The sequence below is a fragment of the Falco peregrinus genome, chromosome 20, assembly GCF_023634155.1.
Source record: "Falco peregrinus isolate bFalPer1 chromosome 20, bFalPer1.pri, whole genome shotgun sequence".
Lineage (NCBI taxonomy): Eukaryota > Metazoa > Chordata > Aves > Falconiformes > Falconidae > Falco > Falco peregrinus.
Window position 1 is genome coordinate 29305 of NC_073741.1, and position 22633 is coordinate 51937.

Consider the following 22633-nt stretch of genomic DNA (forward strand, 5'->3'; position numbering starts at 1 on the left):
GCATGACAGTTGCAGAGCCTGGAAATTAGTTTGGTTAGATCAAATTTAGAGCTCCACAGAAGGGGAAAAAGGTTATTTAAATCAACCCACTGCTTACACATTATTATTATTTCAATTCACAGAGCACGAAACTCTGTCTAAACCTTTTAACCAGTGCTACGCGTTGTCTTATTAGAGGTCAATCTTGAATGCAATTCTGATCAAGTGACTGCAAAGAATTTTGTAAAAAATAAATGAAAAAAAGAGAAAAAAAAAGAGAAAATTTTAAAAAAAATAATGAAAAAGCCATCAACCAAACCCTCTCCAAAACTTCTGAATGGTTAGAGCACGGTGTGAGGGTCCTATGGTAGAGTTTTGCACAAAGCTAGTTCACTTTATGCTTATGATTTTTCCTAACGAGCATCCCCTTAGTAATTTCTCGCTTCCTGATCATTTTTCATAATATTTAATATGGTCCACTACAAGCTTCATCTTTCAAATATTCGCCTTTTTGAAAGAAACCCATCTCTGCCATCACTCCATCCTGCACTCCAAACCCTTCTCGCTTCTAATGCGTCCATCTCTTCACTCCTGTTAGGTACAAACGATTAAGGGATGTGCAATTATCTGAAACCAGGCTGCTGTGCAACATTGCAATTCCTTCATTTTGTCATTAGCAAATATTAATACCATTTTAGTGGATTAACTGCCACCTGGGCTGTAAGAAACCAGTACAAACCCACTTCCCTTAAAACATTACTCCGTTAAAAAATAATTAAATGCTACTAACGTGAAACCACGGCACTAAAATTAATGATTTTACAGCCAACCATGACCAGGGTGCGATTGCTCTTACAAACTACGCGACGCGTTGCAAGGAAATTGTGACTCGTAAAGAAAAGCCGCGTGCAAGGGAGTTAACCGCCACTGCTCTGGATTCATGTTAAAAGCCTAAAAACCACGTCAGGAACACACCTGATGGCCTGATAATACAGCAATATTTTTAAAGACAGTTTAATACCCGCCACCTCAACAGAAGGCAGTCAAAGAAATGTATTTCACACTTAAAAGACACAGATGTAGGACATGGGGGTGGGGAAACTTCTCTGAACTGTTGCTTCTTGACTCATCTCCTCAATTACCATCCGCAGCTTGAAGTTTGCACAAAAAAATCATCAGTTGAGGAAGGCATTTAATTCCAAAGTAATCAAGACCTACAGAATGGAACAGTTCCAGTTGGAAGGGACCTACAACAGGGGGTCAGGTTCAAGGTGCGTGCAGAGACACAGGGGGCTTTGCTATTTTCCTACTACTAGGTTACCACCGGTTGCCATTTGTAGTTGAAATGATATTTAAAGGAAAGGATATTGAGTCCCAACTATTCCCAGCTCCTGGCCTGTTAATGGTGTTCCGCTGGGAAGAGTTCCAGTTGCCTCTGCTGTAGATAGAACAGATTTTTGACAGCTTTAAGTCGGTACCACGGTATAGAGATTTTTTACCCTCTGCAAAACACAAACACGGTGTGAACAATGATGCGTAAAGATACTATTTCACCAGCTTTAAGGAAGAAATTCCATCTTCAAAAAAAACCCAAAAAACCTGGTCCTTTATCAAGTGCCTTTGCAAGGGAACGGCGCCTTTCTTCGATGCAACACATTTATTTCAGCGTAACCCGCTTCCTTCCCTTGCACCCCGCTATTCATCTGACTGCCGTTACTAGCGAAATATACTCGGGTCCGTGGTTTCCAGCCTATCCCCGTTTACGCTGCGTCTATTCGGCATCCACCTGCATCGTTCCGTGGTGTTTCAGGGATGCAGCTACCTCTGTGTTTTTTCGGCTCGTCCCCCACCGAATGGGGTTCCTGACTCCCGTGTAGAGCGCAGCCCCCAACCACTCCACACCCAGATGTGGCGTGGCTAACGCAGCCACCCCCTCCATCTCTGCCTCTTCCAAGATGTGCCCTCCTGCTGGTTTTCCACATTTTTCCATGGTTCTTTTGATTGTCGTACTGCCGTGACAACCTGCTCATCACACGAGGCAGGTGCTCGCCATCTGCATCAGTAGAAGGAAAAAAAAAACCACCAAAAAAAGCAGCTTTTTCTTGAGGGAGGCTTTATCGTTGCCCTTTTCTGATCCAGAATTAACCACCACGTTGGAAATAAAGTCTATTTAATTCACCAGCAAGTCATAATGCACTTAATTTGGGGATGCTTGCCCCACCTGTAAATGAGCAAGAAAAAGAAACACATCCAACAACTGTCCAAGAAGTGCCTTGCTAATCCCCCCCCCCCTTTTTTTTTTTAATTTAAAATTAAAATTTTTAAATTTCCAAGAAATACCTCTCTGGATACGCTTGGACATAAAGCAGAGGAGCTGCAAATCTGCTCGCCCAAATCACCACGATAATTAATATTAGCAGGGTTTGGTGGTCATTTTTTTTCATTTTTTTTTCCTAATTTAGTTCACAGCGTTAACAGGAAAATCAAACCATTGACTATTAAATATAACGAAACATAGAATATTTATTCTTTTTTCTTTTTTTCTCATTATTTCACGTTATTTCTCAGACACGTCAGCTATGCAGGGAACGTGTTTGCCTTTTCCTTTCTCATCGTAAGGTGGCACAAACAATACCCACCTGCGCATGGTTGTTGCCTACCCCTCCTCCAGTCGATGGCACCGGGGAATTATATTTATAACACATAAAAAATCACATTTCTAACTCGCACTGCAGTGGTGCGGAACAGGAAAACCAGAAGTAAAAGCACCGCAAGAACTTTCACCTCTTTCTTTTTTTTGTCTCACTTATTTCAGCCATCTGTATCAGCAGGCCCCAAAATAATTTTTGTTTGTTTGTTTGTTTTGTTGTTGGGCTGTTTCATTGCCCTTGGGTTTGTCCCCCCGCAAAAAAAAAAAAAATCCCAAACCAAAGCTGGATTCTGTTCCGTTTCCTAAGCTTTAGTCCGTACCGTATCCCGAGGAAGGTACAGAAGGAATTACCACCAAAAGGTTAAACGCTTCGTGGATTTATCGTGTGACTACCTGCACTCCCTCCCTCCATCTCCTTCCTTCCTCCGAGGGTCATGATGAGCTCTGCTGATCTTTTATCCCCCCACGGAAAATCCTGAGCTGGAGCCATTTAATCTACGGTCGAGGCAGCCAGGACGCCGATAGAAATGAGGAAACTGAAATAGCTCCTGTGGGTTTTGATGAATGGTCCAAGGTCTCCTGAAGATGTACTTGACGAAAAGCAGAGGGGGAATTATATATATTGACATTTTTTATTTAAGGACAGAGCAGCTTCTGGTGCAGGCAGCCTGGAGGTAATGCTGCTTCAGAGCTACCGCACCGATAAATGATCTATTCTTAGCGATGCTGTGTATCCTTCATGGAGGCTACGCTCAAACACAAGCCAATATTAGTAATTAGAAGCATTCATTCTTGATTGGAAGATCTATTATGAATTGCAACACACCTCACTACTGAGTCCCACTGATTTTACACATCGGTTTTACCTTGCTGGTTTCACCGCCTGCTGCTTCTTGTACCGGGGTGCACAAAAGAGTTGCGCCGTTGGCCGATCTGAACTTCACGCTGCAGGTGATGCTCTTCCAGCATCCGGGAAATTGCAGAGAATTCCCACTTGTGCAAGGACTGTTGGGGATTATCCAACCCTTAACATCCCCCCTTTGACACATTAAAAAAAAAAAAACAAAAAAAGGAAACACATAAAGCACATTGTTCCGATGGGACGGTGAATTTAAGATGAACGCGCGTTTTTCTCGGAGGTTGATTCTTTGATTTGTTACGATGCTCAAAAACATTCCTTCAAGGGAAAGGCGTGATGATCCCAGTAGGAAAATGCTGTAGAGTTTAGATCACACCTTCTTACTCAGGAAAGGCAAATTAGATCCCTGATGGAACAGGTCCTTGGCCCCCGTTGGGTATGGTGGATCAATGCCAGCAGAAACCCCCAAAGTTTGTAGCTTGGTATTAGAAAACGGGTCCTGGTTAGAACTTCCCACCAGGAGGATGGAAACATCGTGGCCTTATATCAAAGCAAAAAAAATGGTCTTTAAGCACCTGGAAATTTAGGAAGAAAGGCATGATGGAAGTGGAGGACTCTTCTCTGCAAACACCGTGTACCAAACTGCAGCCACAGCTTTTAGACTCTCTCAACTCCCCAAAGATGTTCTTGGAATTTTTATTTTAGGATAGTCTTGAAGCAATCTGGTGACACATTTTACAAGACTATAAAAACACAAACGGCTCTTTATGACACCGAAAAGGGGAACTTTTGCTGCTTAAACTGAAATCTTGTTAGAAGGGCCTGAGCAGACCTTTCGTGGATAGCTTCTAGACATACTTGAACCTCCGCAACATTAAAATGCCATAAAACATCCTTCTCCGGGTGGAGAGGATGGGAAGGTGAGTCAAGGGTCTTCAGCCTCCATCACGTAGGACTTCATTCTGATACGGACAGATAATAACTGCGGCATGGTTAATTGCCCTTCAGATGTTTAACACTGAGCATTCAGATAGACAAAGACCCGTCCCTGCACGCTCTGCAGCCTTCCCTGGTCACTTGAGCACGGTCCTAATTTCTACAGTTAATTTAGTCTCCTGTTGTCGCAACGAACTGTGACGCCTTCTAGAAGAGCTTTCCAACCAACCTGGAAGCTGTGGGCTGCCACGCCACGCCTCACATAAACCCTTCATTGCTTGGACCAGCATAAAACACACCAGAGGTCTAGTTCTGACCTCTCCTCCTTCCGAACCCCCTTCCAGCATCCTGCCACACGCGGGAAACCACAAATTGCTTTGAGAGGTATCGAATGGCGGAAGATGCGCTGGGAGGTGGTGGGTAGATGGATATTCCACCTTCCTCCTTGCAGACCACGCTCAGCAGATGCTGTTGCAGCTCCTGCTCTCCCCCTGCTCACATTCAGCAGGTGATCCACCTCCACCAGCTCCTCACCAACCTGCAGCCCCCTGTCAGCCCCTTGGTTCCCCTGGTTTCACGTCTCACCGCACACCAGCCTCCAAGCTCATGCAAGTATCAGCCTCAGGGGTGCATACTGCATGGGGAAGCTTCTGGAAGCACAAAACCTTAGTGAACCACAGCACTTTCTGCCCTCTGATCTGCAGTGATTTAGATCGCTAAGGGTGGGAAGTCCACAAACCCGTGAATTTCATCAAGGCTTTGCAGTATGGATACAGAGAGAGATGGAACATATAGAATAAAACTCATCCCAAGCAGGTATCGCATTGCCTGCTGCTCGCTCCCTTCCTAAAGGACAGCTTGCTGCAACCAGCCATTAACTCTTCTTCTGCCAGAGAGAAAAAGAGAAGGAAAAAAAAGAAAAAGAAAAAGGGGGGGGGGGGGGAAGAAAAAAGGAAGGGGAAAAGACAGAGAGGGAGAACAAAAAGAAAAAAAGGAGAAAAAAAGGTATGCAGACTTGCATGCCCGTGTAAAACCCTCTTCACAATGTTCTGTTAATGCACTTGCTGCTAAAACAGAGGGAGAAGGGGCTGCCCAAAGCTCCACAAGCCTCCGCGTTAGAAGCCAGCGATCTAAGGCACCGGTGCTAAAAATAGCAAAAAGGGGCCAATTACGAATGGCACGCTGCCGAAGTGCTGCGGTGCCAGGAGCCGCGGCATCCCGATAAGCATACCTGTGAGAGGTGGCACATGTCCCTGCAGGCTTCAGGCTGCTTTCCTTAACAAGCAGTGGGGTTTTCTGACTTCCAGCGGAGCGATGCTCATGCAGCAGCTCCATCAAAAGCAACCAACTCATGCACCAGCTGCATCAAAAGCAACCAACTCGTGCAGCAGCTGCATCAAAAGCAACCAACTCATGCAGCAGCTCCATCAAAAGCAACCAACTCATGCAGCAGCTGCATGAAACACAACCAACTCATGCACCAGCTGCATCAAAAGCAACCAACTCGTGCACCAGCTGCATGAAACGCAACCAACTCGTGCAGAAGCTGCATGAAACACAACCAACTCGTGCACCAGCTGCATCAAAAGCAACCAACTCGTGCAGAAGCTGCATGAAACACAACCAACTCATGCAGCAGCTGCATGAAACACAACCAACTCGTGCAGAAGCTGCATCAAAAGCAACCAACTCATGCACCAGCTGCATGAAACACAACCAACTCATGCACCAGCTGCATCAAAAGCAACCAACTCATGCACCAGCTGCATGAAACGCAACCAACTCGTGCACCAGCTGCATGAAACACAACCAACTCATGCACCAGCTGCATCAAAAGCAACCAACTCATGCACCAGCTGCATGAAACGCAACCAACTCGTGCACCAGCTGCATGAAACACAACCAACTCATGCACCAGCTGCATCAAAAGCAACCAACTCATGCACCAGCTGCATGAAACGCAACCAACTCATGCACCAGCTGCATGAAACACAACCAACTCGTGCAGAAGCTGCATGAAACACAACCAACTCGTGCACCAGCTGCATCAAAAGCAACCAACTCATGCACCAGCTGCATGAAACACAACCAACTCATGTACCAGCTGCATCAAAAGCAACCAACTCATGCACCAGCTGCATGAAACGCAACCAACTCATGCACCAGCTGCATGAAACACAACCAACTCGTGCAGAAGCTGCATGAAACACAACCAACTCGTGCACCAGCTGCACGAAACACAACCAGCTTGGTGGCAGCCCTCAGGCACAGAACTTTGCAACAGAATTTTTAGCACCGTGTTTGCATTTCCTACCTTTGGCCAGCAGGTCAAGGGAGATGATTCTGCCCCCAGCTCTGGGGTCCTCAGCACAGGAGAGACACGGTCCAGGGGGACTGCCGAGATGGGCAGGGGGCTGGAGCAGCCCTGCTATGAGGACAGGCTGGGGGAGCTGGGGTTGTTCAGCCTGGAGAAGAAAAGGCTCTGGAGAGACCTTATGGAACCTTTCCATACTTCAAGGGGGCTTGTAAGAAAGATGGGGATGGACTTTTTAGCAGGGCCTGTTGCAACAGGACAAGGGGGAATGGTTTTACATCGAAAAGGGGAGATTCGGGCTTAGACATAAGGAAGAAGTTGTTTTACAAGGGTGGTGGGACATCGGCACGGGTTGCCCAGGGTCGTGGGAGACGCCCCATCGTTGGAAGTGTTCAAGGTCAGGTTGGACGGGGCCTCCGAGCAAACTGCTCTGGGTGCAGATGTCCCTGACCTTGAAATGTCCTTTCCAACCCAAACTCTTCTATGATGATTCTAGGATCCTACTCGTGCTGGTGTAACACGGAGGCGATGGCCACTTTCTTCCATCGCACGGCACCTTTGGAGAGGGGCGTGCGACCCTTGCAGGGGGTTCCAGCCACCTCGGGATCACTTCAGCCAACCCTGCACCAAACTTCCCCCAGATCCTCCCACCACCGTCCACATTTGGGTTTACAAATCGCACTCGCAACGCTCCGTGACCTGACACCGGGGGATGTCCACAGCCCACCCCAGCCCCACGTTCATGTGTTTTCCAGTAAAACCACTCGCACAAGCATCAGCAAGGATGATTCACCCTGCGCTCACTGAACTAGCGACCGTAGCGTCTCCCAAAAATAATTAACAAATTTATGATTTTTCCCTTCGTGAGATTAGCGGCTCTATTCCGAGCGATGATTACAGAACACCAGCGAGTTCTGGCATTTCTGCCGATGAATTCAGCGCAACTAGCTGCTTATCTCGACAGGCTGCAGAAAGAAGCTGACAGCTCTTATTAAGTCCTACAAGGGGAAGAAGTGCAAAGCCTTGCACCTGGGGAGCAACAACCCCCTGCAGCCCTCCGTGCCGAACAAACCTAAGGACGATGAAGATTTACAGCCCAGGATTCCAAGCTTATCTGCCTCCAGCCTGCCTTGCAAGAAGAAATCGTCCCAGCATGTCCCAGGTTTCACGGCACCTCTTGGATGATCTCGCCTTATCGGTCAAGGCTGTCGGAGCAGCATTTTCCTGCTGCACAGGAACTGCGAAGGAATTGTTGTATCACCACTGGAAAGCTACACGCGTTCCATCACTATGGAACATTCCATCTCTATGAGGAAATACGTTGGGACAGCTCTGTTACACCATGAAAAAAAGAAAAAAAGACTCACGGATTCTCTTCGAGCCGTCTTAATGGAAGAGTGACAACAAGCAGCGGCAGGAGGGTAAGAGAAGGTCAGATGTGAGGAAGGGGAACTCACCCCACCCCACCCCCCGTTAGAAACCTATGACTTAAGTCTTTGAATGCGAAACGATTCTTCATACCGCAAGTACTCGCCTGCTATCTCTGCAAAGCAAATGGAAAAAAAAAAAACAACCAACGATTTTACCACGTGCAAAAAGAATTAACATCATTAATCGTGGGACTCGGTAGCGGTCAGGCTGTTCAGAAGGACCGATTTCATCGCGCCGAGTCCTCTGTTAATCATCATTCCCTTCCACAAGCTCCAGCACATTTGCCACGGATTTATAAACCTTAGAGAGAAGCGTTCGCTGTTGGCAGAAAGGGACAACGCTGCCCTTTCCCAGTGCCTCCCAGAGCAGAATCCCAGTTGCTATCAGCCAGGGATCCACCTGCAATGGCCACCACCCCCCCACCCCCCCACCCCCCCCCAGTTCCACCACTGCTACGTGAGCTTTCCTAATGGGGCTGTGAAAATTTTCCTGATGTTCCAAGCTGGAAGGCAAATGTTCGGGAAGTACCTGGAGAACGGCAGAGTTTTCTCTGCGGAGGAGAATCTGGAGTTCTGCAGAATTATCTCGCTATGAATTAATAAAACCTCCTGCATAGGAAGGAGCTTTAGCATCACAATTGGAAGTGCCAGCGCTGCGCCCGTGCGCTTGGGTCACCGTTACAAGGCTGGAAAATGAGATCTGGGGTGTGTGTCTCCGGTTTTACAACAAAACCACACGCGCGCAGTCCCCAGTTGGGGACTTCTTCAGGATAAAGCAGAAGAAATATCAGCAGCTGGGATTTACTGGCTCGTAACATCCCACCGTCAAAATGCAAACTGAACAAAACCCACCAGAACCTGCCGCACACGCTACAGCAGCTTCTCTACTACTAATAATAAATATGACTAATAAATACTACTAATAAATAATAATAAGTACTAATAATTCCACCTAATACTGCCTTCTGAAACCACTTCTGCAGGCTTTCCCTTTCTCGTCATCATGACAGAATATTAATTCACACTCGCCAGACCGCACTCTGGTTAATTTATATTATTTGATTATTGATTAGTCTGATGAATCGATGAAGTAATTGATATTATCTGGAAATATATTCAGCTGCGACATTAAGCATGGGGTGATCTGTGGAGGACTGGCACGCTGCACTGCACTGAGAGAGACTGAGCAGGGAACAATAAGATAAAAAAACCATTGACCTCGCTTGCAGGCTCCTTCAGCGGCGATAAAAATCCAGAATCACGGCATCACCCAGGTTGGAAAAGACCTTTAAGGATGGACCATCGAGTCCAACCCTAAACCGAATGCTGCCGAGCCCACCGCTACACCACGTCACGTTGCGCATCGCGGACGCTATAGACTGCTGTTGCTGCCGTGACGAGAAGAGCAGCTGCTTCCCCCGGTGCCACCCGCTGCCCCTACCGAGAAAGCATCTCTCAGCAATTCCTGGCATCCTCTTAAAATGTCATCCCGGCGCCCATCCCACGTGAATCGCGACCTCAAACCCAACAGCGCTGCCCGCAGCACGGGAACCCACCGGGATGAACATAAGGACCAGCTGCAGGAGATGCTGCTGATGACTCAGGTTGGAGCGTTCTCCGCTTTGAGTCACTGTTGAATCAACGTCGGGTTGTGATACTAGGCATCGCAGAGCCGCCGCCTTACAAAGAAATCATTATGCATCAGCTCTTCTATCTTGCATGGCTGGAAGAGGGAAAAGTGGGATTTTTATGGCACGAAACATAGAGTCATGAAGTGATCACCTACTACTATCGGGCGTTTGTTCGGAGGAGATGTTCAACACTAAGTGTTACCAACTCTGCTGTTTCCACCTGTTCACCAGCCAAAAATGTTTTACAATTGGTGACAGCTAATGACACTTATAACAAGGCTGGCAGACAATAATTTCATTACAAATCCCATGCCACCACCGTTCCCACCATTCAGAGTCTAACAAGCATAAAATTGCATGCTCGGTATGTACACAGGCAAGTATGTCATTACGCTGACAAAGAAATGATAGTATTTGTAGACAGTACGTTAACAAAAGAATAATATTCAGATGAAAATCACCTTTGGTTCAATATGAAGAAAGCGGGTTGCAGAGAAAAACAGGTCTCCCTTTCTACAGAAACATCTCGTGCTTCTCCAGCTTCCTTTCCTCCCGGTTGTTCGGGTTAGCGCACTGGAGATTAGCCCCCGAGCAACACAATTCCGCGCAACTTTTGTCAAGCTAATTGCTCTCCTTCCCCACTCTGTACCGGGGAGCGGAGATCAACAGAACATCAGGATGTTACGATTTATTTCTTTTCCCTTTTCACAATTGCTTTTGTCTTTGCACGGTGCAAAATAAATCGAGTTACCCCTCTGTGGATGCCCAAAATCTAATCCTGAGTAACGAGGAGGCTGTTTCGAACCGTTTCAGACTTTAAATAAATGTCTTTGCTTAAAAGGAAAGACTCTTCGCGCTTAAACTGCGGTCCCACTCATTTGCATTTGAGGAATTAACGGGAACACTGGGGTTAGTTTAGGATTAATGCATTTGAACGACTGCATTTGGCACTAACGGAGGTATGCTTGAGCAAAATCATGGATGGCAATCATCCATCAAGCACGGGATGGCAAGACTCTTCTGTAACCCAACAAAGTGTGCTTTAGCAGCTGAGCTCTGCGAGGCATCACTGAAAGCCATTTCGTTAGCCACCAGGAAGCCTTTTGCGCCGAAAACCGGCAGCGATACTTCCTCGCTCTCCCTCTCCATCACCATTTACGTCTCTCGAGAGCACGCGACTGCCTTTATCTCTGACAGCTCCAAGCGTTTCTAAAGCAGCGGCACCTACAAAGGACCAGCCATGCTGGGCTGCAAGGGCTGTCAGGTGGGAGCTGAGCATCCTCGGAATGTTGGATGCACGTGTGGCTTCGGGGCAGGGCTCAGCCACCACCAGCCCAGAGGCAAGCTGAGGTTCTGAGATAAGCAGAAAACTCCTTGGTTTGTGCCACTCGACACGTTCCTTGCCTGTTTCTAGAAAAATCATAATCTATCAAAGCAGGACCCCGAATTCCAACTAATTTTGGTAGCCCCACAAGCTCGACTGCCATTGCAAAGAGCATCCACTGCCCGCAGGCAGCACGGCAAGTGAAGCAGGATGGAGAACCACCAACAAAATGCAACCTACATGTGGCAGGGCTCTGCTTTTGCAACACTCAGGTTTTATTCAGTGGTTCCCCATCGCCTCGACCTTCTGCTGGGACTTAAATCCACCGCAGAGCTGGGAAGAAGGAGGAAAAAAAAAAAAAAAAAAGCCAGTCTCTGTTGCATGCCTCATGAAATAATGAAACCCTACCACAAAGCCATGTATTCCTGCCCAGCATGGAGCCGTTTCCAAAGAGACTTATAAACCCCCCGGCATCAAGATTAACAACTTTTTTTTTTTTTTTAATTGCAATTGTTCAGAACTATTTTCCAAAGCTTACTGTGAGCTCCTTTCCTCCTGGCTCGCAATTTCTTCTATCAGCCTGAAGCAGGATCAGTCCCAACCGCCCTCCCTGATGAATGCAGAAAATCTGGAAGCTATAGGTGCCATGACATCAGAAGTTTGTAGGGGAAAAAGAAAAAAAAAAAAAACCCAAAACAAACCTCGCTGAGATCAATCAATAAGAAACAAGCCCGTTAAACACGTATATATGGCAGATGTAAAGACTGGCACATCCCTGCGCCCTACTCAAAGGGACAAAATTGCAAATTTACAAGCATGAGGTATCCCTGAACCTTTGTGCTCATGGACAACTCGTCTGTTTTCTCCAAATCGTTCAGCATCACAGCCCAGAGATGCAGGGGAGGGGCGGCAAACAGCTCCTAGCGATGGTCCTGATGCTGCCAAGACGCCACTTCTTGGGTTCTCCTCCATCCCAGCTCCTCTCTCCACCTCAGACCTGCCGGGCACTGACGCGCCCGTCAGGACCGCTGCCTATAAGAGCATCCCACCGGTGCGAGGGGCGGCGGAGGGTTTCCCTTTACTAACATAAAGCCATCAAGAGTGTTCGCAACCCAGTGTGCTTCTTCCTGATGGGTCACGCTACACGTGGAACTTCCCCAACAAGATCTGCCATCACTCTTAATTTGCCTTAATTAGTGGGATGGCATTCCAGAAGCCTATTTGTGCTGCAGATAGAAAAAAAAAATCTTGTAGCAAGGCAAAGACGCACGGAGAAGCAATTCCATCCAACGGAGCTTGCTGAGCGTATATTCTAAGATGGCACATTAATTTAAAAAAAAATTTAAAAATTCATCAAAACAATTAATACACACTTCAGGCACCCATGCAAACCAAAAATCACTGTGTGAAGGTAGCTAGCGTGCCGCCACGTGATGGTGTGCGTGAGTTTTATTCCAGTTTACGCTGCATTTGTCACCGGCCAGGGCATGTAGAAAAGCTGATACGCTGCCTTTGAAGGACAAAGAGGATGCCAAAGGTTAATCTAGATTGACATTTTTATTCTAAACACAAAAGAGGCGGCGGGCTGGGGAAATAAAAGAAACGAGCATGTTGAAGTGTCACTTTGACCTTTGTAGATAAAGGATTCAGAAGCGTTTGGGGGAAGGAAAAAAAAAAAAAATTTAAAAAATCGAGCTCCTCAAAGGCTGCAGCAAATTGAGCATCAAAAATTACCACCATTCCCTTCAGAACTAAATGTTAAATATTTAATTAGGCCATAATCTGCCACACAATGCTTAAAAGGCTACTCTTCCCTTCTGAAACATGAATCCCGTGCAAGGGGCCCCTCCGCCACAAGAGACGATATTTCTGTATCGCAATTAATTCCTGACCACTAAGCATCCCTCAGATACGAGACTGATCTGGGCTTTGTAGTTGAAGAGGAGAATTAAAGAGTTTCGGGTTTTTTTTTCCTTTTTTTTTTTTTTTTTGTGGTCTTTCTACACAGGGAGGCTCAAGTGCTCCAGCAGGACAGATGGATAGACGTAAAATCCGCAAAAGAAAGGGAATAAATCTCTATAATCACACAAGCATCTGCTATAAAGGAGGCGAAACCCAAAAGCCACTCAACTCTTGGCCTCCAGAGAGCACCTCATCTGCGGGATGCTCATCGTCCTCCCAGAAAGAAGGAGAGGATGGAAAAGCTGAGATAGCCGGAGGGTGAGCTCATTGGCATCCTGCAAATGCAGTGAGACAACGGAGTCCTACAAACAACATCAAAAAACAGAGGGGGGTGGGGAAAGTAGTAATGATAATAATATTAAAAAAATAATCAAAAATTGAAAAAAAACCCAAAAAACCAACCCACTAAAATGCAAAATTTACTCCAGAGCAGCCAAAAAGGACTGATAAGGTGTTGGTTTTAAATCTTGCAGGAGAAAAAAGGTCACCTAAGGAGACAAACCGACGCCGGGAGCCTGAGCCTCTAGAGCTTTGCTTATTGCTAGAATTAAACCTGGTGAAGGATGGGGAGAAGGCTTTAAAAAATAAAATAAATAACCCAAACAAAACCAAGCCTGTGTTTTAGGTTTGGGTGGGTTTTTTTGGGGGGTTGTGCATGTCTGTTTTTGTTGTTTTTGTTTTTTTTAACAATTGTGAATGGGATTTGAAAACCGCGAAAGGCGCAACGCATCCCGCAGGAGCTGTCAGCGGAGGCAGAATATTTACGAGGGGCAATTAACTCCGGCTTTGTAGCTTGTCTTAATTTTGGCAGCCTCTTTGTGATGACATGCTTGGTCTTTACGACCCGGGCAATAACAAACAAATAAAAAGTTTTCCATTTCAGACCGGGCTAAGACACACCGGCTGAATCGCGTTTGCTCTAACGGGGGGATCGTGACCCCCAGCAGGAGACCAAGGGGGGGGGGGAGGGGGGGGATTCAGCAATTAATTAATCACCCATCCTCCACGGTGGCTGCTTCTGCAGGGCTCAGGTGGAGTAAAAAGGATTTATTTATTTATTTATCCCCCACCCACCCACCGCCATCGGAGAAATTCCTTAAATGACAGCGTTTGGAGGCAAAGTATTTATATATTTTCTTTTAAAAAAATATATATTATATATATATTAAATAATATATTGAATATAGTAGATATTTTATATATATATATATGATATATATATTTGTATATATTTTATATATATATATATATAAAAACGGGGAAGCATGGGGGCTGAACATCTTTAGGAGTGTTTTACAGTGCTCAGCTTGGCTGAATATTTAAAAATGTTTGTAGCCACGTGTGGTTGGTTGGGGATTTGGGGATTTTTGTGTTGTTTTTTTTTAAATACTTATTTCTTCTCTTGGAGGTCAAGCCTGTGAGTAGAAAAGGAGGCGGGGAGTGCCTCTTGATGTTAAACATCACCAGCTCGTACCATGCCCCACCTGGTTCTACACGCTACACGTAGCTGCACCTTCAGGCTGCTTATGTTCTGCATAAGTACATCTCCTTTAAACATCATTTATTTTTAAATAAATTATTTTTAAATAAAAATAATAATTTTAAAACAAGCCATCTCCTTTAAACACCTTATTCCAGTTAAATCGGAAGAGATAGCCGACACCACCACCAAAAAAAAAATAAAAATCCACAACATTCAAAAATTAATAATAACATTACGCAACGACTTCCAGCGCTAAGAACTTACCTAACTCAAGAGGAAAACGAGCTGGTGTTCCAGGGCAAGAGCAAGCACCGCTATAAATATTGAATAAGGGTCTCGCCACTCTCATCCTCCCAGAAGGCTCCACACTACGTGAATTTGTATGAAAAATTGAAGAGTGTTTGGAATTGTCTGGCACTACACAAGCACCAGAAAGCTCCATTTTTAACTTTTTTAATTTTTTTTCCTTAGCATCTGGCAAGCACAAGGGAGCCCAGCTCCACAGGTATTGTTATTTCGCACAATTACCCTACACGTAGAAACTGGAATTGGTTGGGGAAACATTTTTTTTTGCCCTTCATACAACACGCAGCAGGTACGTCGTGCCTCTTGCCCGTTGAGTACGCCGCGGTACGATTCTCATGGTATTTGTAAGTCGTCTCCCTTCCCCTGTAAATATTCAATTTAACTGACAAGGTCTTGTTTTATGCATGGGAAGGATCAACCACGCCTGAACCATTCCTGACGCGCGTTGGTTTTCATCTCCAGTGGGATGTTCAACCTCTCTTGGCTACGTTCTGCATGGAGTTGAGCAGGATCTCTGCATGGGAGAGACACGGACCCACCTGAATGGGTCCAGAGGGGACCACGAAGATGATCCGAGGGCTGCAGCATCTCTGCTGTGGGGCCAGGCTGGGGGAACCAGGGTGGTTGAGTGGTGGGACACTGGCACGTGTTGCCCAGAGTGGTGGGAGATGCCCCATCTCTGGAAACATCCAAGGCCAGGTTGGATGGGGCTCTGAGCAACCCACTCCAGGAGAAGGTGTCCCTGCTTGTTGCAGGGGGGTTGGGACCAGACGACCTTGGAAGGTCCTTCCCAACCCCAACTGGTTGCGTGAGGTTTCTACGATCCAAACTTCCCATGGAACCAGGCTTTAAAGCACGGCACTTTGCACAGGGTCTTCTGGAGCAAAAACCCACCACCACGTTTACACCACCGCTACATTTACACCACTGCTATGCTTACACCACCGCTTTTTTTTTTTTTTTTTTTTTTAATCCTCACCCTGGAAAGCTTAAAAGGGAAAAACTGACACAACACAGACCCCTCCCCCGTGGAAATGTTTGAGCACCTCAGAGCCTGGCTGTTAAAAGCCTACTTGATCATAGCCTTCCTTTTTAATAATAAAGTTATTATTAAAATATTATGAAAATAACTTCTGCAGGCTGAGGAACACAAGGGTACGGTTGAACTCCACTGCGGATGCCCCTGGGATTTTTTTTTTCCTGACCTTCCAGAAGCTTAGCGTTGCTCTCCAAGGTTTTTAAAACGTAAAGAATATCGTTGTCTGCCGCCTTCAACGTGAGGCCTGAGAAACACAAGCATCAGCATTACCAGTAATTAAACGCTTTGCAAAAGCACTACAAGATGTTCCACTTTGTGCAAAGCGTTACGGAAATCTGGCGGCTCGCTGCTGGGAGATAACCATTGCAAAGCTCCAGCCCCTTTTTTGCTATATTTGCATAAAATTATGTTGTGCTACTCCAGCTAACCCCAGTTGAGCAGACGTTAGAAATAAAAGCGTGTCCAACGCTGTCCTTACCTCGGTGACCTCAAAACTTTTTTTTTTTTTTTTCACAGGTTGCTAACTAAACGTCCTAACGTTAGCCTTGGTTTTGGCTGAGAAAATAGCAATGGATGCATTAATGGAAAAAAATTAATAAAAGGGTCATGGAGGCTACATGCCTTCCCTAAAACCACGTCTAACCCTCCCTGCAGAGCAGAAATAATAATAAAAAAATAATAAATGCATTAAAAGTGACAAAGAAATGCAGAATTGCCAGATCTAACCAGAGAAAGAACCAGGAACTGAAGCAACACACACTCCCAAAGGGTCAGAAAAGCAGCGGCAGCAAAGTTAACAAGCCAAGCGCAGTTAATTGCCGGGCACTCGTTTGGGAACAAGCCTAACAAAGTCTTTTCTATCTTTTTGTCTCATTTAATCCATTTTTCCTCGATCCGTCTTGCTCTGAAATGAAAAGTCTGAAGAACTGCACAGCACCTTCACGACAACCGCCGGTGTGAAACTAGTAGGTGTTTTAATCACTGATGGGATAATTGACCTGCAGGTACCACATCCCACCAGAGCCACGAAGCACGTGTAAACGCCTCTTCCACGAACGCTCCGTAGGATGCTCCACATTCGGTAAGACTCCATATTTTTAACAAGAATGTTCAGAGGCTGCACTGAGATAGTAACTCTGGTGTTCTACTGAAACAATCTATACAATTAACTCCATTCCAGTGAGTTAATTATCCCAAACTGGAGTAAGCTATTAATAATAAACTGGACTATTCAAGATTCAATTCCTTTGCAGTATCTAAGGCGTACACCCTCCCAGGTTTCGGTGAGCGTGCAGGAGAAACGTGTAAATCAGAACTCAGAAATGCAAGTAAACGCAAATAACTCAGAAATGCAAGTAAATGCAAGTAACTCAGCAATGCAAGTAAAACCAGGAGGCGGGGAAGAGCCCCAGTATCAACCCCAGCTTCCAGCCACTGGATGCACCAGCTTTTCCCAGCCCAGCCCCAGCTTGTGGTGGTTGACCTCAGCAGTTCTGCTGTCCACCTCCAGCACCCTGGAGCATCTTCCTTGAAGAATACCTGGAGGTGAGGAATGCCTGGAGGTGAGGCGTGCAGGACAACACACAAACGCAGCATCATGTTGCTGCTGACCAAGCGCCCTTGCACCTGTGCCGGTGTGCTCACCCCCTAAGTGATGCTTCCCACAGAGACCCGCACGCACGGGGCAAGATGTGCCCAACAAATCTGCCTGAGAACACAGACAGGGGTTTAAAGTAATTTTCTGAATCATAAAACCTACTGATAACTTCCCAAAAACCTATGGTGCCAAACCAAGCTGCGAGCACAGAAAAATATCAAAACACAAAATATCAAATCTAATTACTTGATGGCAAACAAAGCAGGTGTAGGTGACCTTAACACAGGTTACGTCTAACCTTAACGCGTTAGACTAGAGGACTGCTCACCCTGGCTGTGTGACCATTGCCTTTTCTAACCACAGCGCTTCACGCATTCCCATTGCTGTTTGGGTCAATGCCCTGTGTTCTCCAAAAATTGCTTTCTTGCTCTAAAGGAAGAAAAATTTTCTTTCAGATGAACTTCATTCTGAAATGGCCATCTCTGGAAAGTGAAGAGGTGGTAGCAGGGCAAAAATGCTCGGCCACCGCTTTTTTTTTAGGGGGGATTTGGCTGTTATTTTAATTTCCATGGATGACCAAATACAAGGACATCGCTCTTAGCGCCTTAATGGAATACAAAAGGGTCTCTGTCCTGGTGGAAAACGGGAGGAGCTTAAGCTGAAGGTAGAACAGTGACCTTTGAGCTGAGCATCAAACCTGCACCACCCTGCGCTGCTTTTTGGGAACCTCCTGCGCGTTCATTAGAGGGAGCCCATGGGGGAATGGATTCTCCCTTGGGATTCACAGTGCAGTGATGTGGACAACCTGAAGCGGCCATCTGTCCTGAAATTAAGAGGTTATGTTCTCTTCCAGAATTGCACTTCATCAGAAGAATTAGGAGTGACAATATCGCGGCAGAGGCAGCAGCTGCAGCGATTGAACATTGAATGGCATGGCAAAGCAGAAAGGGCAGCCAATCTCAACATAATCTTCACAGAAGCTCTTCTTCTAAACTGGCCAAAAATTGTTAAGAGACTCTTTTCCTCCAGAAATTAAAAGCTGCAGACAAGCAACACAGGCTCAAACATCTAGACTACACGTAGGGAGGAAATTTTTGTATGATGAGGGTGGTGGGACACTGGCACGGGTGGCCCGGAGAGGTGGTGGATGCCCCATCCCCGAAAACGTTCAAGGTCACGTTGGACAGGGCTCCGAGCAACCCCCTCTGGGTGAAGATGTTCCTGCTTACGGAGGGGGTTGGACTAGATGACCTTGAAAGGTCCCTTCCCACCCAAACTATTCCGTGATTCCACAGTTTACTGCATAAAACAAGGCAGCATGTCCCAAGTGCCCAAGGAGAAAGCTCAGGAAATAAAATTAATTTAGATCTACCACACCACGCAACCCAGGGCTCATAAGCTATCTCCAAATGCCAGGCTATTAATAGGTTCCATTAGCAGGAATTATATTATTTATCCTGCCTGTGCAAAAGCACATTATATTGACTATATTTCAAATCAAGCAGTACGCGGACGTTTCCCTCAAGGATCCATCAAAGCGAGCCCCTGGGAAACGCTGGAGCCTCTCTGCTCTGAAATCCTGCATCCCACCAGGCATCACGTGGAAGCGGCGCATCCTGCTCGGCAACTGAACTGGACCAAGACCCACACACACACACACATCCACGAGTACTGTCCTAGTTAAAACGCCGTACCTATTTGACGGAAATGAAATCCTCCTCGAGATTCCTACGAGGTCAGTTTCCAACGAAGCAGCGGCCCCTGAGGTGGGAATTTTCCTCATTTAGCTGCAACTCTGCAAACCAGCCCGACCCTTCTCCCGCCCCTCAAGCGACAGACGGTGAGTGGCCAAACTGGACCTGGTGGCAACTCAGATTCTGGGGGCTACGCACAGCCTTGCAACAGCTTCCCCATTTCTTCCCCACCTTTCCAGCTCCTCCTTCCCATTCCCCTTGCAGTAATTAAAAAAAACACAACCCAGGGCTCGCCCCTCTGCTTTATTCATTTTCACATCACGTGTCTTTGTAGGGCAACATAAAAAAATAAAAATAAAACACCTGAAGAGGTATAAACGGGGGAGTTACTAGTTGGATTAATAATTTGATGCTTGCTGAGTGCTGCTTTTAAAATCAATGCTGAAGAAAGATCTCAAAGATGAGGTTTTAGTGCTCGCCACTGGCAACAGAAGCTTGCCCTGGCCACCAGCGCACGGCGCCACATCACAACACGTCAAGAGAGGTTTCCCTCTTATTTATGGACTGTGGAAGTTTCTTTCCTACTACTTTCCTACCTGCTTATCCTGTTTTGCATATAACTCCGGGAATTTAGCAGGTGGCTTTTGTTAGTTTTAGGCTACTAGAGAAATGGAGAGTTCTCCAGGAGAACACGGATGCGCCAGAAATAATGAAGAAAAACTCCAGGAGTTGGTCGTGACGGGAGGAGGGTGGTGGAATTCTTGGTTCCAAACATCTGCAGTCTCTTACAGAACCCAAATCTGTGTGGTTATCCAAAAGCAGGATCAACCCCCAAAGATCATCGCGACCCTTAAGGGCTGCAGGGTCGGGTCATGCACGTCTTCCAGGATTCAGGAAAGTGCACGACCGCATCGTTCCCAGCTGTTTGCCCTGGGAGGTGGAATCTGGGCCACTAAAGCCACCCCAAGATGAAAAAGAAGACATCTCCATCCTAAAAAGCTGCTGCCAGCCTCCTGCAGCGGCTCGGCGTTGGGGATTCTGTGCCCTTCATCTCTCGCTTTTCCAGTAATGCGAGTTCAAGGGAAGGTTAATTAGTGTCAGGACACCGCTGCTGGGGATCGTTACTGCCGGCGCATGACGAGTCACAATTTTTACCTTACTTTGGGCCATGCTGCAGCTCCCCAACACAGTGTGTGTGTGTATATATATATATATTTATTTAATTTTTTTAAAAATTGCAATATAGATTTGACTGTTCACCGCTAAGCAGGCACAGAAGGGGTTATCACGGGTCAACAGCGAGATGGCAACATAAGCTGCTGGCACAGGAAAGTGAAGAAAGGATGAGGAATTTCAAAAGAAAAGAAAAAAACCCACAACCCCCCCCCCCCCCCCCCAAAACCCACCAAAACAAAACACACCTGTCTGTTTCAAAACTCCTGCCAGATCTGAACGGGGTGAAATCTCAGCAAAAGCCTTTTTGAAGCCTGATAGACAGTTTAATTGCCTTGCTAAGGAAGCCAGTAACTGCAGTGGGTGGACCGAGCTGGGAACGACTGAGCAGCAGCAGAATTTAAAGCCCAAGATTCAGAAGAACAAGTAAGACCATGACAATACAGAAGAGGAGGGCAGGCTCCTAAAAAAAAAAAAAATATATATATATATTGATGGCATCCTCCTCATTGGTTTGATGACTAGAAATAAAGGGAAGGAAATAATGTAGAAAGCAAAGAGCTGGGATGCCTTCAGCAGACCAACTCCCTCATGTCTATGGTGGGCAACGCGACTGACGTGAGGTTCCATCCTGCCAAGGATGAAGGTGCTGGAGAAGAGCCGCGCCACAGCATCTCAGCGGCTCGTGGAGGCGGGTGCGTAGCATTTCCCAACCTGCTTGGTGAACAAGCTATGCAAACCCCCCAAAACCACAAGTTTGGTTGCCCCCCCAAAACAACAACAAAAAAAAGAAGATAACAAGTCTTCTCCAAGAAGACGGTTATTGCTAAGGTCACATCCAAGGGAAAGAGTTATCATCCAGCCAATGGAATGGAGGTTGTCCTTAGGACTCCCGAGACCACCGGCAAGCGGTCGGCATGTTCCTTGCGCCAGTTTTCAAATGATTAAATTTGATTTTCATTAATATTTTAATTTATTTAATACACCCTGCCATTAATATTTGGTCTATGCTAGCTGCTACTTGCGTTTGTTTAGGCGGGTTATAAACGTGGTTGCTGGGCTCATAAGGTTCTGTAGAGCTGAAGGACATGGACTCTAATTTTATTAGAAGAATTAAAAAAAAAAAGCAGGGAAAGCCACACAAGTCCTGAAGGAAGGCTGGGGGTGGGTGGGGGTCCATCTATTTTCCCAGTGAACAAGCAACAAACCAAGATGAAACAGCCTCAAACTACACCGGGGGAGGTTTCAAAGTGGATATTAGGGAAAATTTCTTCATGGAAAAGGGTGGCCAAGCATGGGAAGAGGTTGCCCAAGGAGGTGGTGGAGACACCAGACTTGTCCCTGGAGTTGTGTGGGCGCAGCGTTCCAGGGCGTGCTTTGTCCATGGACTTTGCACTCCTGGGTTAAAGGTTGGACTTGATGATCTCAAAGGTCTTTTCCAACCTCAGTGATTCTAATTATTCTACTTTGGTAAGCAGCAATTCTCCAAATTTTAAAACGTAGAGGAAAACATCTACCTGTCAAAGCAACGATCCTGAGAAGCAAGGATAAAATTAGGGGACAGCTAAAGAAATAATAATGCAAATTTTAATTTTAGGAGCCTGAATCTTCTGCAGCTAGCGAGTTTGCTGGGGATCTCTCACCATCCCTGTTGCCCACACACCCCAAGTTAAAATTTTCGGGGTGGCACCTGTAGAAATTCGCATTGGGGTTAGAGATCTCAGACCGCAGGGCTGCTCCAGCGCTCGCATCCTGCCTGTGGTATTTTATATTATATTTATATTGCATATGTGGAAGGTATTTATTCCCCTTCCTTGCTCAGATGGAAAACCACCCAGGTTCTCCTTCTGCGCTACAGTAACCTTGTTTTATCTGCAAAACTGCCTCTTCTGTGCCTTTTGTGCACACGCAAGCAGAACCTCACGGCGCTATCAAAATAAGTAACAATAGCGGAGCTTGCTAAGGGAGCGAGTGGCACTAAATTAGTCTGAAGGCTCATGTCTCAACGAGGAAAAACAAGGTAGCTGCAATTTTAAGATCAAGCCAGATCAGACCTTTTCATCACATCTTTATGCTCACAAACTCAGCTTGAAAAAAAAACCAAAAACAAACCAGGGGCTGTTTCACCCAGTACTCTGTCTTCAAGGAAGAAAAAAAAAAAAAACCCCGAAAAAAAACCACCCACCACCTTTGTTTGAAGTTTTCATGGATGGAACAGTTTATCTTCCGAATTGTTTCTGGCAGAGAACCCAACCC

The 22633-nt window shown here is 46.1% G+C and overlaps 1 protein-coding gene across 3 annotated transcripts in view; it reads right to left on the reverse strand.

The window, feature by feature from the left end:
• The window catches only part of LOC101921310 (leucine-rich repeat and fibronectin type III domain-containing protein 1-like protein), a 53494-nt gene that overhangs the window by 13279 nt on the left and 17582 nt on the right, over nucleotides 1-22633 (reverse strand). The window contains exon 2 of one of the 3 annotated variants that reach the window (XM_055792487.1): nucleotides 9725-9891. The exons of the other annotated variants lie outside the window; for them this stretch is intronic. The gene's annotated coding sequence lies outside the window, so the exon portion shown is untranslated. The remainder of the gene's footprint in view (nucleotides 1-9724; nucleotides 9892-22633) is intronic. 3 annotated transcript variants of the gene reach the window in all.